At 42.8% G+C, this 16,017-nt stretch overlaps 1 long non-coding RNA gene across 1 annotated transcript; it reads left to right on the forward strand.

The window, feature by feature from the left end:
- The first annotated feature begins 6,266 nt into the window (after window positions 1-6,266).
- On the forward strand, window positions 6,267-10,558 carry LOC310749856. The gene is made up of 2 exons (XR_014541850.1): window positions 6,267-6,408; window positions 10,397-10,558. It is a non-coding gene; the product is annotated as an uncharacterized lncRNA (long non-coding RNA).
- Window positions 10,559-16,017: the final 5,459 nt, after the last annotated feature.

Genomic DNA, 16,017 nt, shown 5'->3' on the forward strand with positions numbered 1-16,017 from the left:
CAAAAACCCTCCAAAACTACTTCAAGGAAAACGATGCAGACACTATAACAACCCCCCTCCTATGGGACACAATGAAAGCGGTCACCAGAGGAGCTTGCATAAAAGACAAAACGTTCCTTAAAAAACAAACCTCCTCAAAAATTAGCAAAATAGAACAAGACATCACAGCCCTCTCAACACACAAACAAACAGAATCTAAAAAACTCCTCAAACATACAGCAAAAAAGGAGAGAACTAGACTCCCTAGAAATTAACAAAACAATGATCAACATTCTATATTCTATATTCTAAACAACATTTCTATGAATATGGAGGGAAAAACTCCAGATTACTAGCCAATAATGTAGGAAAAAAGCACTCAAAACAAGAATACACTGCATCACCAAAAAAAGACGGCAACATAACATTCTCCCCTGAAGAAATAACCTGAAAATTTGCAGAATTCTCCAACCTATGCACCTCCCATAACCCACCGGAGAAGAAAATCAGAACATTTCTAGCAGGACTGACCATGCCTACCCTAACTGATGAGGAACAGGAATTCATGGACAGCCCTATCACCCCAGAAGGTGGTCCTCAAAAACCTGAAACCACACAAAGCCCCAGGCCCAGACGGCTTCACAGCAGAATTCTATAGGAAATTCAAAGAACCCTTGATGCCCTACATGACCCGCCTATTCAATGACATCATAAAAGGGGGCCTCATCCCCAAAACTTGGACCCACTCCAAAATAGTCTCCATCCCAAAACCACTAAAGTAGACTCATACCGCCCAATCTCATTAATAAATAGGCCAACCGCCTAAAAATCTTAATAGCCCCAGACCAGACTGGCTTGTCCCTGGCCGCAATATAACAGACCCCATCAGGAAACTACTGAACCTAATCGAACACAGCAAGGCAAGTAAACTCCCATTGACAATTATGTCCCTAGACATCCTCAAAGCCTTTGATTGCTTAGAGTGGAAATACATATTAGCAGTACTAACTAACATGAAATTTGGCCCCAACTTCCTACAAATCCTCAAACAAATATACTCCCAAGCCTCAGCAAAATGCAGAACTAACAATATGGACTCTAACACTATAGCTATCCAAAGAGGCACGAAACAAGGATGCCCACTGTCTCCCTTCTTATTTATCCTGGCTCTGGAACCCTTAGCGATCCGCATCCGAGCAGCCACAGACATCAAGGGAGTGGAAGAACCTATAAATTAGGGCTCTTTGCAGATGACCTAATGGTCACAACACCAGACCCCATAAGCACAGCAACCTCCCTAATCAGAGAACTCAACACATTTGCAATGGTGTCGGGCCTACAGGTAAATTTTACAAAGTCAGAAGCTATGTGCTTCAACACCCCTCCTCACACCCAAAAAGAACTCACGAAGGTCACCAAAATAAAACTCTGCCACACCAAGTTCAGATACCTAGGGGTACAAATAACCAGAAACCTCAATAAATTGTAGCTCCACAAGCCCCTGTGGTGACAAATTAACAAAGACCTAAAGAGATGGAATAACATGAATTTCACTCTCTCAGACAAAATAGCCATGATCAAAATGATCACACTCCCAAAACCTACCTACCTATTCCAAACCCTCCCAATCTGGATCCCCTCAACCCAACTCCGCAGTTGGCAGAGAAAACTACACTCTTTCATCTTCTCACATAAAAAACCAAGAATAAGCCCCAAATACCTGCACCTCCCCACCTTAGAAGGAGGATGGGGAATCCCCAACATAGAAGCATATTACATTGCCAACCAAATACGCCATATAATCCCATATATACTAGAAGATGAGACAAAACAATGGGTACACCTAGAGAGGGACACAATTGAAAATACCTGCACCACAACATACCCACTCCTCCCAAACAAGCTAAAGAAAATTCCCACAACACTTAACAGGTACACACAGACCATGCTCAAAGCATGGAAAACACAAATAGGCAAACTATCCCCAACCCCATCCCCACTAATCCCCCTGGAGTACTACCCATTATTCCACCATGCAGCACAAAACCTCCAGATAAAAACCTGGCGAACCAAAGGCTTATATCGCCTAATAGACTTTTATAAAAATAACAAACCCTTGTTCTTGTATTACACAAGAAATACAAGACAAACTAGAAGACACCCAAATGACCTGGTTAACGCACCAACTACATGCCCTCTTAAACAACCCAACAGTAAAATCAGCAGCAACTAGGCCCCTGACAACCTTTGAAAACAAAGGGAAACGGTAAAGGGACGGTATCCGCAATATACAAAATACTACTCCAAAATCCCGCAAATCCCCTAGACGCAATCAAAAAACAATGGGAGAATGACATAGGCTATGAGATTAACCCCACTCAATGGACCAGAATGTGGTCTAAACCCCCCTTTAAATCCATATCAACGAAAAGAACTCACACCAAGGAAACTAGCGCTAATACACCCAGGAACCTCACCAAAATGCTGGAGAGGGTGCACCTTCACAGGCACATACCTCCACATGTGGTGGGAGTGTCCCAAAATCCAACTATTCTGGACAACAGCCATACAAGAAATATGTAAAACAACTAAGCAAGTATTAGACCACCCCAGAATTGGCCCTACTAAACATCTTCCAAGACAACAATGCCCGTTTACACCACAAAGAACTTATAACCCACCTACTTTCAGCAGCCAGAAACACCACAACCAGACACTGGAGAGACCTGTCAGGAGTAAGCATGAACCAATGGTACCAAACAGTATGGGAAACAGCCCTACTAGAAATGAATGAATGAATTTATTAATACGGTCATAGACCAGCTTCAACACACACAATATCACAGATCATAAAAAATATCAGGAATACAAGGGACAATATGCAATAACAAGAATTTAAATATAAAAATTAAAATTAATTGTTAGCGTGCCCCCTGTAATTAACATTTAGGGGATTGGACATTATGGGATACCACTTGCTTCCTGCGATTGATTGCAGATGCACAGAATTTAGCTACATTTAATGTAGTCTTGGGCTTCTTGTCCTCTAGCAGTAGTTTTAGACTATGGTATTCCGATTTTTTCCTAGACTTTTGCAAAACAGGTGTAATAAAAGTCAAACATATATCCTCAAAAAGGCAACAGCGTAATAGTACATGTGAAGCAGTTTCAACTTCCAACGAACCACAAGGACAGACCCGTGCTGTGTATGGTTTACCCTCAAATCTGCCCTGAAGTAAGGCAGAAGGGAGAACGTTAAATCTGGCGAGGGTAAAAGACCGTCTGTATTTGGGTACCTGAAGACCTGACAGATAGTTAGCTGGAGAGAAACCTCTCCCATGGTCCCTTATTGCTGGATGTTTGATCATTTCGCTCATGTGGCATTGTAGTTCTACGTCCCAGATACGCTGGCGAATTGTAGTCTTAGCTTTCTCGAAGCCTGTCGCTATCAGGGTCTGCTGTGGGATCCCCAAGCCTTTGAGCTTTTCCAGCAGTGTAGCTTTCCATCTGGATTGGTAGGTATCTAATAAGGTTAAAGGTGCCAGCCCAAGCGGGAAGAAAATAAGCTTTAGCCAATAATGGATCTTCAATATCCATATCCGAGTACTGATAGGAATTTGCCCAACCTCCATACGGACCGCTATGTTGGATACGCAAGAGGGGATCCCCAGCAGGCAGCGGAAAAACTTAGTTTGAAATGCCTCTAAGCGAGTAAGGTTTTTAAAACTGCAGATCTGGGATCCATATAACAATTGTGATAGTATTTTGGCAGCAAAGACCTGGGAGGCTGCCGGTATGTATTGGCCCCCTTTCCCATAAAGGAATCTTATTAACGCTTTGGTAGATCTTTCTGCATTTGCAATAGTATTATTAATCTGAAAGCGCCAGGAGCCCCTTTCCTGAAAGGTTACACCCAGGTATTTAAAGGTTTCTACCTGTTCTATTGAGCGATTGTCTATTCTCCATGTGTGCCTCCTCCTTTTTTTAGAGAACACCATGACTTTGGGTTTGTTGTAGTTAATTTTTAGTTGTTCAATGCTGCAGTATTTGGTAAAAGATCTCAAAAGTTTTCTTAGTCTAACACAAGAAAAAGAAATTAAAACTGTGTCATCCGCATATAAATGGACCGGGAGGGGCGTACCAGCCAAATGGGGGGATGGGCATTTTCTTTCTCCATATTTCCTACTAGCGAGTTGATATAGAAGTTAAATAAAGTAGGCACAAGGACACACCCTTGCCTGACCCCCTGGTGGATTTGGATTTCCTTGGATAGGTGGCCCTGTCGGTCACACCTAACCCAGATCCGTTTATTTTCATATAGTGGATGAGATACAGTAGGCGTTTGTTTATATTTGCGGCGCTTAGCTTTCCCCAAAGCCTGTCCCTCGGTATTAAATCAAAAGCAGATTTGAAATCTATGAAGGCCACATATAGGGAACCTCCTTTTCTTGATGTATATTTCTCCACAAGATGTTGGAGAACAAGGCCCTGGTCTAAGGTTGACCGATTTGCCCTAAAACCCGCCTGAGCTTCTGAAAGAATGTGGTTTTGTTCCACCCAGTCCACTAATTTATCGCATAGGTGGGCTGCGTACAATTTGCTAATGATACTTAGGAGGCTAATTGGCCTGTAATTAGCCGGATCTGATCGGCTCTCTTGAATAAAGGGATGATGATTGCTAATCCCCAGTCCTCAGGGATAGTGGCCGATTGATCTATGCTGGTGAATAGGGCAGCTAGCACAGGGGCCCACCATTCAACATTAGCCTTAAGGAGTTCCGGTGTAATATTGTCTACGCCGGGTGCTTTTCCAGGTTTAAGGGATTGGATGAGCCTATAGATCTCTTCAGTTGCTACTGGGGGCCATTCGGCACCAATATCACTCGAGGCTGGGGGCATGGCCTGCAGATGTTGATTTGATGTATATAAAGATGAGAAGTAAGCCTCCCAAGTCCCAGCTGGTATAGTATAATCAATTTCAATCGGGGAGTCTTGCCAACTTTTCGCAACTATTTTCCAAAAAGTGGCTGAGTCTTTCCTTCGAGAGGCCTCTAATAAACATTGCCACTCCCCCCTTTGGGCCTGAAGCTTTTTCTTTTTAATCAGATCTTTATATTTACGTTTGGCTTCGAACCATTCCGCAGGAAGCAGGGGTAAGTTCGCTGATTTGTAGTTCCTGTACTTATCCAACAAAGAACGCTTCATAGCAATACATTCCTGATCAAACCAGGGGTTTTTTTTCTTCTCCCCCTGATGCCTCAACAAATGAAATGGATTTGTAAAAATGTTACATGGAAAAAAAAATATGAGGCATTACACTTACACTGTAAAACAAGAAAACCCTTAATAAAATATTTTAAAAATTATAATTTGGCAAAATATTTGGACTTTATGATATATATTTGTATAATTTGGAATATTTAATGTGATTTGATTAGTTTGTTAAAATGGAAAACTTAATAAAAAATATTATATAAAAAAGAGAGAAATGGACGTGCTTCTAGTCAACTCAGAGGAAGACCAGGATGTTCTGAGGCCCCCAGGGCTTCGCTAGCAGAATGCTAATCTAATCAGTGGAAGAAAATATAACTACAGGTACCTGACAATGAGACATTGGTAAAGCATGGAAGTTGATGCACCTCCAAATGCTTGAATTATCTCTTGCTTCTACACTAATTAAAAGTATCACACTGTCTAGGAGGCAGATCTTGAGCTACCTTCATTCTCTGTTGCCTGTGCCTGCTGAGTCTGTGCCTACATTGTCTCTAGTATTTCTTGCCTTTTGAAGATCCCCAGTTAAAATGTTGATGGTCTAAGTTGCTACAGTTGGCACCGTCAGCAGGCGGCTTCTTGCCCCAGTCCTTGGAAAGCAGGAGTGGGAAATGGCTACATGTAAAAAGGAAAGAGTCACAGTCATTTTCCTGCCTACTTTGTCTGTGGCTGCACTGGAATGTCACCCCTAAAGTGTTGTGCCAGGGATATGTGACCCTTGGGCTGAAAAACGACCTTCAGCTCTGCCAGCTGGAAGTGGAAGCATCATTCAAAAAGAGCAGCACAGCTGTCTTGATTTTCTGGAAGCTGAACTCCACTGTTGTTGGGTTTTTTTAAAACTGACTTTCAGTCTAAATATGGTGTTCAGCCTGTGGATGTTCGGCTTGGATGAACAACCGCTAAATAACAATAGATGCAAAGCCGGAAAGAACCAGGTGAACACCAAATGTCACACTAGGGGGCAGCACTGAACCATGAATTCTTCCTTCACCTCCTGCTGCTTGTTGAGGGTCTTGTAGTTTTGGTTTGCAGGATCACAATGGAAATATTAGAAGTATATCTCACAGCTACGGCATAATAATTTCCAACATTGTGGGATGCAGATGATGAAAGCACCTGTGTGTCTTTAGGGGCTGGCTCAATCTTCCTCCTGATTCAGGTATTTTTCTTTCCCCAAACCGTGTTTATGTGCCCCTCTCTCCCTCCCTCCCTCGCTCTCCACACACATATACAAGAGAAAATATAATTCAACTCCAATCACACAGTTTCAGATGAAAGTATCTGAAAGGCTGTAATGCCAAGCACAAATTTTCCTTTTCGGCCTTTTAAAGACTACATTGCAAAACACCCTTAGAAACTTAGGGAGCTGCCTTATAGTGAGTGAGACCAACGGTCATAGGAGTCTGCCCTGCCAGTGGCCTGCCTAGCTCATTACTGCACACAGGCAGTGGCTCTGCAGGGTTGCAGACCAGGGGACTCTCTAAACCTTACCTGCAGAGGCCAGTAACCAGGTCTGTCACCTTCTGCATGCCAAGAAGTTGCCCACCCCTGGGCTACAACCCTTTCCCTTAAAAAAAGTCAAATGTGAGCAGAGTGATGGAGGTAACTTCTACCTTGTCCAAGTAGGCATCTTCCTTCCTTCCTTCCTTCCTTCCTTCCTTCCTTCCTTCCTTCCTTCCTTCCTTCCTTATGCAACTGAACAAAATGGGATCTGCTATCTAGTTTGGGGCTGAATATGCAGCTTTCCCCCCTTCAAACCCACATGGGAGTTCAGTGCATAAAAAGTAGTCAATACAATCCTTCTTGGGAATTTTTTCGTTTATCCAGAAGGATTATATCCACAATGGTATGCTGAAAGTGAGCAAAAAACACGAGAGGAATTGTATTGTCATACTACAAGGCAGTTATTGGACTACAGCTCCCACCCCCCGACTCTTGGCAATAGGAACTTGGGCTGATGGAACTTTAGGGCTGCAAAGGTTGAAGGATGACATCCTATACAAACTTGCCTGGGGCCAAACACATTCAGATGTTCTTCTGGCTTACACTGTGCACAGGCTTACAGTGGAGCCTCCTTCTCTTTGTGCATGCCTTTGAAGGGAAGAGTGGGTCAACTGTGACCTGTGTTTGCTGATGGGGTCAGATTCAGGGAGTTGGACAGCGCCTTGTAAGCCATCTACCCCGAAGACATGTTCAACACAGGAAATCCAGAATCAGGGCATTGTGGAAGTACAGATATGCTGGATGGGATGCTTGCACTCTGAATGCTATACGTAGGGCTGCCTCTGAAGATGGTTTGGAAAATTCAGCTTGTGCAGAATTTGGCAGCCAGATTGCTCATTGGGGCAAGCCAGTTTGGGCATATTACACTGATCCTGGTCTGACTGCACTGGCTACCAATTAGTTTCTGGGCCCAATTCCAAGTGATGGTTTTAACGTATAAAGCTTTAAATGTCTCAGGACTGCAATACCTCGACAGCCTCCCTGCATATGAACCCTGCAAGCATCTTCTGAAGCCATGCTTTGTGTGCCTCTTCATTGAAAGGTCCAGAGGGTGGCAACATGAGAACGGGGCCTTTTCTGCAGTGATTCCCCGTCTGTGGAATGCTCTCTCACTGGCAGCTTCTTTACATATCTGTCAGGGGCTCGGGAGCAGGAGCACAGGGGAGAGAGGAAATGGAGAGCGAAGGGGAAGAATCCGAGGGCAGCGTAGGGGAGTATGACAGTGACCCGAGAGATTCCATGAGCTTCTCCAGCGAATCAGAAGATTCCCAGAAGGGGGCGCCGATGGTCAGGGCAAGGGGGGTCCCAGGGGGGACGCACCAGAAACAAGGAGCCAGCAAGGGCCCCCAAAGCAGCAGCGGGGGATCAGGACCAGTTTCCCCACCAGAGCGTAGTGGGGGGGAAGAGTCACATGTGTCAGGACCAGCGTCTCCTCCAGCGGGGAGAGAAGATGAGTCAGGGCTGACCACGCCTCCATCGGAGAGTGGGGGAACGGAGGGGAGGTCAGTTGCAGCTAGCCTCACCAAAGGGGGAAGCAGTGACAGCAGCGGTGAAACGGTCAGGAGGAAAGTTGCCGGCTGGGCGCGTGTGCCAAGTTCAAATGTACAGGCGCGAGGGACAGCAGGAGACCCGGATTGGGAACCAGCTCCTAAAGCCCGCCGGAGGGAGGGGGAAGACTCAGGGGAATCAGCGTCAGAAGAGTCTAGAAAGGGCGAGACCCCGACGGACAGGCGGAACCAGAGGAGGAAAGAGCAGAGGAAGAGGTGGAGCAAGGCTAGAGTCTTAAACTGGTGTCTGGGGGGAGGAGATTCAGACGGAGCTTCAGCGGTCTAGAGTTTGAGACGTAGAGCTGCACGCTGCGGCTGTGGAAGTGAAACTGAACTTCAATAAAGACTTTCGTACTTAACAACGAAGCGGCGTTGGTCCTTTGTGAGCTGGGATCTCGGGCAGCTCTGACAATGTCTTTACGTGGTAGGCAAAACATTTCTCTATAACCAGGCCTTTGGTTGATTGACATTCCGCGGCCTTTAAAAAATATGTATGTGTGTAGGGAGGTTATTTTTTTTCCGTTTTATTATGCATTTTGTGTTCTCATTTTGTATTTTTATGTTGTGAACACTGGGCATGCTGTCTGCGGCTAATGGGAATTGGGAATCCAGCCACATCATAGAGCATCCTATGACTACTTGTTCCATAAAAGAACTCACCGTAATGCAATCTCAATTACACCATGAAAATAAACTCTCAGCTCTTGATCGACTGATTCTAAATTTTGGCAAACTCGGTACTAAGAAAGAAAATTAACTATCAGCTCTTGATCTACTGATTCTAAATTTTGGCAAACTCTGTACTAAGAAAGAAAAACCCAGGGAAGTTGCAGCCTCATTAAGGAGATGGGAATAGCAAAATGACCTAGCAGTCTCAATTATTTTGGTTAGTCTTTCAGACACCCAATTGGTTCACACTAACATATGTGACAGAACTACTGAGATTATTACAAATTTACTAACGGCTTTTGGATTGAGAAGCAAGCTTTCATATTGTGCTTGGATGAGAGATTTGTTTAAATTAAAGTTTGAACGCAAGAAACTGTTAACAACCACATGACAGAGTTCCTAGCCATCACTGAGAAGCTGGAACTTGCAGATTTTAAACTGGATGGTGGACTGAAAGTTTACTACTTTTTGGGGTCACGATAAAAATATGAGATATTTGCCACTCTCTTGGATGGTGAACCACAGTTAACCCTAATGGATGTAATTGGCCATCTGGGAGAGGAGTGTGCAGAGAAGAGAAATCTCTCCAGCCAGGAATGGAAAACCCAGTGATTCCAGCTATGTGTTGTGATCTTAGAGGAGAACCAAGGCTCCATCCAAAAGAGTTGCTGTTTCTGAAGTAACAAAGAGGGACACATATTCAAGTATTGTGAAGCCCCCAAACCAGCAAAATCCCTTTCATTTAAGCACCAAATCAAAATAATGGGAACAACAACAAGAAGAGGAGTGGATTTGATATCCCACTTTATCACTACCCGAAGGAGTCTCAAGGCAGCTAACATTCTCCTTTCCCTCCCCTACAACAAACACTCTGTGAGTGAGGCTGAGAGACTTCATAGAAGTGTGACTAGCCCAAGGTCACCCAGCAGCTGCATGTGAAGGTGCGGAGACACGAACCCATTTCCCCAGATTACGAGTACCTCTCTTAACCACTACTCCACACTGGCTCTCAACAACGAGCAAGAAAGCAATTTTCTTTTTCATGAGAAGAATCTAAATATAAACAATTGTGATGCAAAATCAAACAAATGCTTCAGTAATTCTGGATGTTCTTTGCATATGAGTTATGATGAAGATTTCTTTGGAGGCGTTGTCAGTATTACCCCATCAGTGGATGGCAGTATTCAAATTGCAAATGGTGAAACCATAAAGTGCTATAGGTTCAGGAACCTAAACTGCAAACTTAGCCATCAGTTGAAAGAGAACCATGTGAAACAGGTCCTATATGTACCACAATTGAATTGCAACATGATCAGTGTGTCCACCTTGGACAGAAAAAGTATTCATATACAGTTCGGAAATGGAAAATGCCAAGTAACCAAAGGTGGCAAATTGTACGCTGACGCATATTTGACTATAATCTTTCAGAACTCGAGACTGCAAACATGGCACACATGTGCCAGAAGCAAGGAGCAGACTTCCCTCAAACTCTGGCACAGAAAGTTTGGTCACATAGACATCAAAGCCATGGCGGAACTGCAATGCAATGAGCTTGCAACAGGAAGGTAAACCAAAATGCACCAGTCACAACCAAGTGTGCAAGTTGCTTCACTGAGAAGAGTGTTTAGCCTTTCCCCCATCTGTGTACTGAACAGTGAAGCACCAGAGTGACACACGTAGCCTATCCTGCTGTACACTTAATGTTCCCTCCCTAGCGAAGAATAAGTCCATACTAATTTTTCTGGATGCTTTCTCAAGGGACAGTGTTGTATACGTTCTAAATGAGAAAAGTGAAACAGTACAGATGTTCGGAAATTACATGACCATAGTGAGCATCATCACCATCATCATCATCTTCAAATATTACGGTCATAGACCAGCATAAGTAAGGTTGGGTACAATAATTTAGAATCTGTAAAATGTTTTGGAAAGCTAAAAAGTATTTAAAACAGAAGGTACTGTATGTATAAAAACTATAAGAATCTAAAAAGAAACTAAAAAAATCTAAAAGAAGGGTTAGGAGGATTAAATGGATGTAGAAGAACATAAAAGATTAGTATATAAAAGACTATATCAATTTAGAGAGCACTCTGATGTGAGTGTTCATTAAGTCTAGTTTGTGGCACAGGTCATCATCCGACAAATTTTGAGCACTGGCAACATGGTATGTTGTAGCAGGGTTGGTATCTGAAAGCAGCAGGGAGGTATAGAATTGTCCTGTGCGCCCTGGGTCCTTATGGAGCAGTAGGGAGAGGAGGCTGATACAAGGAGAAGCACATGCTCTATTGTCCAGAGTCACAGAGGCATTGTCTTTCTGAGAAAGCAATCATCCTATATCAACCTTCAATGACAGCCGAGGGGAGGGTGTGACCTCGTGCCAGGGTAAAAGTCCTCCGGTGCTAAGGGACTTCGAGTTTAGTTTGATATGCCATGGGGGAGGCAGAGTACCTGGTGGATTCATTGCCAATAAAAGTTGGGGTCCTAGCTAGATCCAATTGGCGCTCTGTGTCTGCTACATGCTGTTTTCATGAATGCTTTGGCCTGATTGTATCCCATGCTTAGAAGACCTAGGGATGAGATTTTAGTTGCCACTGCCTGTTTCCATGTGGATTGAAAATCACCACTCATAGTTAGTGGGGCAAGGCCAAGGGGAAATAAAGATAGTTTGAGCCAGTAGTTGAGTATGGTCACCCACACTCTAGCCACTTTTGTGAAGCCTGTCTCTAGTCAGAGTGGCATTAGAGATACATTTTGGGCCTTGAAGGGCTGATCTTAGAAATTTGGATTGTACAAGTTCTAGTGATGCAAAATTGGAGAAGGGGCCCAACTGGGCACCATAGAGAAGTTGTGCTATTGCTTCAGATAGTTTGAGTGCTGCAGGTATATAGTGACCACCTCTTGTTTTTTTAAAAAATTAAGGATTGCAGATTAGCTTCTCTGAGCAATTTCAGTAACATAGTCCCTATGGGCTTTCCTACTGCTGGCAGAATGAAGCACCACCCCCAGGTGTTTGAAACAGGAGACCTGCTCAATCTTGTGGCCATCTATGCTCCATGAGCGGCTCATAAGCCTTTTGGTAAATGCCATGATTTTAGTTTTCTGATAGTTGAGTTCTAGCTGGTCCTCCTTGCAATACTGTGTTAGTGCTCTCAGTGCTCTTTTGAGGCCAGTATTGCTGCATCGTCTGCATAGAGCAGAACAGAGATGTGTCTTCCAGCAAGTTTTGGGGAGTGAAAGTTTGTGCTATGGGGGTGACCCACTATGGAGTTGATGTAGAAATTGAATCAGGGTGGGGCCAGTATGCAGCCTTCTTGACACCTTTCTCAGTTTCAACGGCATTGGTGAGATGGCTCCGGGGGTTACAGCTTACTTTGTGAGGTCCCTTCATGTAACATACAAATTAAATGGAATAGATGTTGATCTATTGAGGTGGCCAGTTTTTTCCACATTTAGCTCTGGGTAGAATCAAATGCTGCTTTGAAATCTATAAAAGCAGCATAAAGGGAGGTTGTGTTACGAGAGTACTTCTCAATGAGATGATGGAGTACTAGGCACTGGTCAATAGTGGACTGACCTTCCCTAAAGCCAGCTTGCTCCTCTGAAAGTATATTTCATTGGTCCATCCAGTCGTGGAATTTCCACTGAAGGTGTCTTGTGCAAAGTTTTCCAATTACGTTGAGGAGACTAATTGGTCTGTAGTTTGCAGGATCATCCTTCCCCCCCTTTTTTATATATTGGGGCAATGATTGCAAGCCCCCAGTCCTTGGGGACTCGGCCATGGGTGTCAATGCAGGTGAAGAGTGAGGCCAGAATAGAGGCCTATAAGTCCATATTGTTTTTAATGGCCTCTGGCAGGATTAGGTCTTCCCCTGGGACCTTCCCCAGTCTTAGCTAAGCTACCAGGTTCTTAATCTCTGTCACCGTCACTGGTGCCCACATAGGCAGATTCTCTATAGTTTGACTAGAGCCTCCATTTTTAGCAAAGGTGTCTGAGTAGAGTTCCTGAAAGGCATGGTGAGCATGTTTCAGAGGAAATGGATAACTTTCGTGTCAGGGACTGGATTGAGGAGGAATGATGGGAACCCACCCCCCTTTTCCTGAACCTTCCCAAGGGCAGGAGGACTGTATTGATTTCAAACAGTGGTTTGCAGAAAGGCATAGTCCAGAGGGGAAAAGCTGGGAAATACTGGGTGAGGAACAGCTAGAAGAGGAAACACCAGGAGAGAGACAGCTGGCAGTGTCCTTAGACAGTATTCCTGACCCCCCTTCGTCTAAGACTAGACGGGCTTTGAGAGTGATAGAACAGAGAGCTCAGGGCAACAAGTTCAGATTAACTGATGTAGGAGTGATATAGATATGGATATGGATAGAGGGGGGGAACCTTTACTGGGAGCAACACCATTTCTAGGGAGCTATGCATGTTGGGTTTGTTATCTCCCCACGTCCATTCTGGGGTGACTGATTGAGGAGGTGAATCCTGGGTGTAGTCAAAAAGGTCCTTGGAGTCAAGTAATACTCTCATTCTATTTTTTTTTAAATAAATGTTTATTAGGATTTTACAACACATAAAAATCAAACATAAACATATCAACACAAAAAACAAAAAATACACACTTAATAAAAAACAAGAAAAAGAAAAAAAAATCCACTTTTAAATTTCAAGGTTCTATATCCCTCTTTCCTGACCTCCTCACATCTCCCTTTTTTGTGTTCCTCTTTATTCCGTCAAATTCAGCAAATTCTAACCCTCTTTCACATCTCATTTATAATTGTGTACTCCCACTTGTTATATCTCTGATTTCCCCTCTTTTTTAGACCCTTTTTTTTCATACCTCTTTTAACCATGTCCCAAATGCCGTGTTACCTTTACATCCCACATCATTCTAACATTCAAACAATTTACTATATTTCTGTAGATAATCCTTGAACTTTTTCCAGTCCTCTTCCATCAACTCTTCTCCCAGGTCTCGGATTCTGCCGGTCATTTCTGCCATCTCCATATAGTCTATCACTTGCATCTGCCATTCTTCCACGGTGGGCAAATCTTGTGTCTTCCAATATTTAGCGAGAAGTATTCTTGCTGCTGTTGTTGCGTACATAAAAAAATGTTCTGTCTTTCTTTGGCACCAATTGGCCGACTATGCCCAAAAGGAAGGCCTCTGGTTTCTTAGGAAAGGTAAATTTAAATACCTTCTTCAGTTCATTATAGATCATTTCCCAGTAAGCCTTAACCTTTGGGCACGTCCACCAAAGATGAAAGAATGTTCCCTCAGCTTCTTTACATTTCCAACACTTGTTATCTGGCAGGTGATTAATTTTTGCAAGCTTAACTGGGGTCATGTACCACCTGTAAATCATTTTCATAATATTCTCCTTTAAGGCATTACATGCCGTAAACTTCATACCGGTGGTCCACAACTGTTCCCAGTCAGCAAACATAATATCATGACCTACGTCTTGCGCCCATTTGATCATAGCTGATTTGACCGTTTCATCTTGTGTATTCCATTTTAACAGCAAGTTATACATTCTTGACAAGATCTTAGTTTTCAGTTCTAGCAATTCTATTTCCAACTTTGATTTTTCCACCTGGAAACCAATTTTTTTATCCAAATTATAGGCCTCTCTTATTTGATAGTAATGAAGCCAATCTCGCACTTTATCTTTTAGTTTCTCAAAACTCTGCAACTTCAATTTGTCACCTTCTTGCTCTAAAATTTCCCAATATTTTGGCCATTTGGCCTCCATATTGAGCTTTTTCTGAGCCTTAGCTTCCATTGGCGAAAGCCACCTTGGGGTTTTATTTTCCAATAAGTCTTTGTATCTTATCCAGACATTAAACAATGCTTTCCTAACAATATGGTTTTTGAATGCCTTATGTGCTTTAACCTTGTCATACCACAAATATGCATGCCACCCAAAAACATTATTGAAACCTTCTAAATCCAAAATGTCTGTGTTCTCAAGAAGTAGCCAGTCTTTCAACCAGCAGAAAGCTGCTGATTCATAGTACAGTTTAAGGTCTGGCAGGGCAAATCCACCTCTTTCCTTTGCATCAGTTAATATTTTAAACTTTATTCTGGGCTTCTTGCCCTGCCAGACAAATCTAGAAATATCTCTCTGCCACTTCTTGAAACAGTCCATCTTGTCCAAAATTTGCAATGATTGAAACAAAAATAACATTTTTGGCAATACATTTATCTTTATAGCTGCAATTCGACCCAACAAGGAAAGCCTCAATTTGGACCAAATTTCTAAATCTTTTTTAACTTCTGACCAACATTTCTCATAATTGTCCTTAAATAAATTCAAGTTTTTCGCAGTCATATTAATCCCTAGGTATTTCACTTTCTTAACCACAGTTAAACCTGTTTCCTTCTGAAACCTTTCTTTTTCCATTGATGTTAAATTCTTCTCTAATACTTTAGTTTTTAACTTATTTAATCTAAATCCTGCCACATGACCAAATTCTTGAATCAGTTCTAAAACTCTTTTCGTACTAGATTCTGGCTCCTGTAATGTCAAAACCAGGTCATCTGCAAAAGCTTTCGATTTGTATTGTTTAGCTCCGACCTGAATTCCTTTAATAGACCGATCCCTTCTGATCATGTTCAACAGCACCTCCAGGACCGAAATAAATAGTAATGGGGAAATAGGGCAGCCCTGCCGTGTTCCTTTTTCTATCTTAAATTCTTCCGTCACCACATTATTTACTATCAATTTTGCTTTCTGTTCTGAGTAAATTGCTTCTATACCATTTTCAAACCCCTGTCCCACTCCCATCCCTTTAAGATTTTTCTTCATAAAATTCCAAGAGATATTATCAAAGGCCTTCTCCGCATCAATAAAAATTAATACTGCTTTTGTATTTATATTCATTTGCAACAACTCCAAAATGTCAATTATATTCCTTGTGTTGTCAGACAAATGTCTGCCTGGGAGAAAGCCTGCCTGATCCTTATATATTACTTCAGCTAACACTTTTTTTAATCTGTTAGCTAAAATGTCTGCAAAAATTTTGTAATCCACATTTAGAAGGGAAATGGGAT

The sequence above is a fragment of the Podarcis filfolensis genome (genome assembly GCF_964270895.1).
Source record: "Podarcis filfolensis genome assembly, chromosome: 14".
Taxonomy (NCBI): domain Eukaryota; kingdom Metazoa; phylum Chordata; class Lepidosauria; order Squamata; family Lacertidae; genus Podarcis; species Podarcis filfolensis.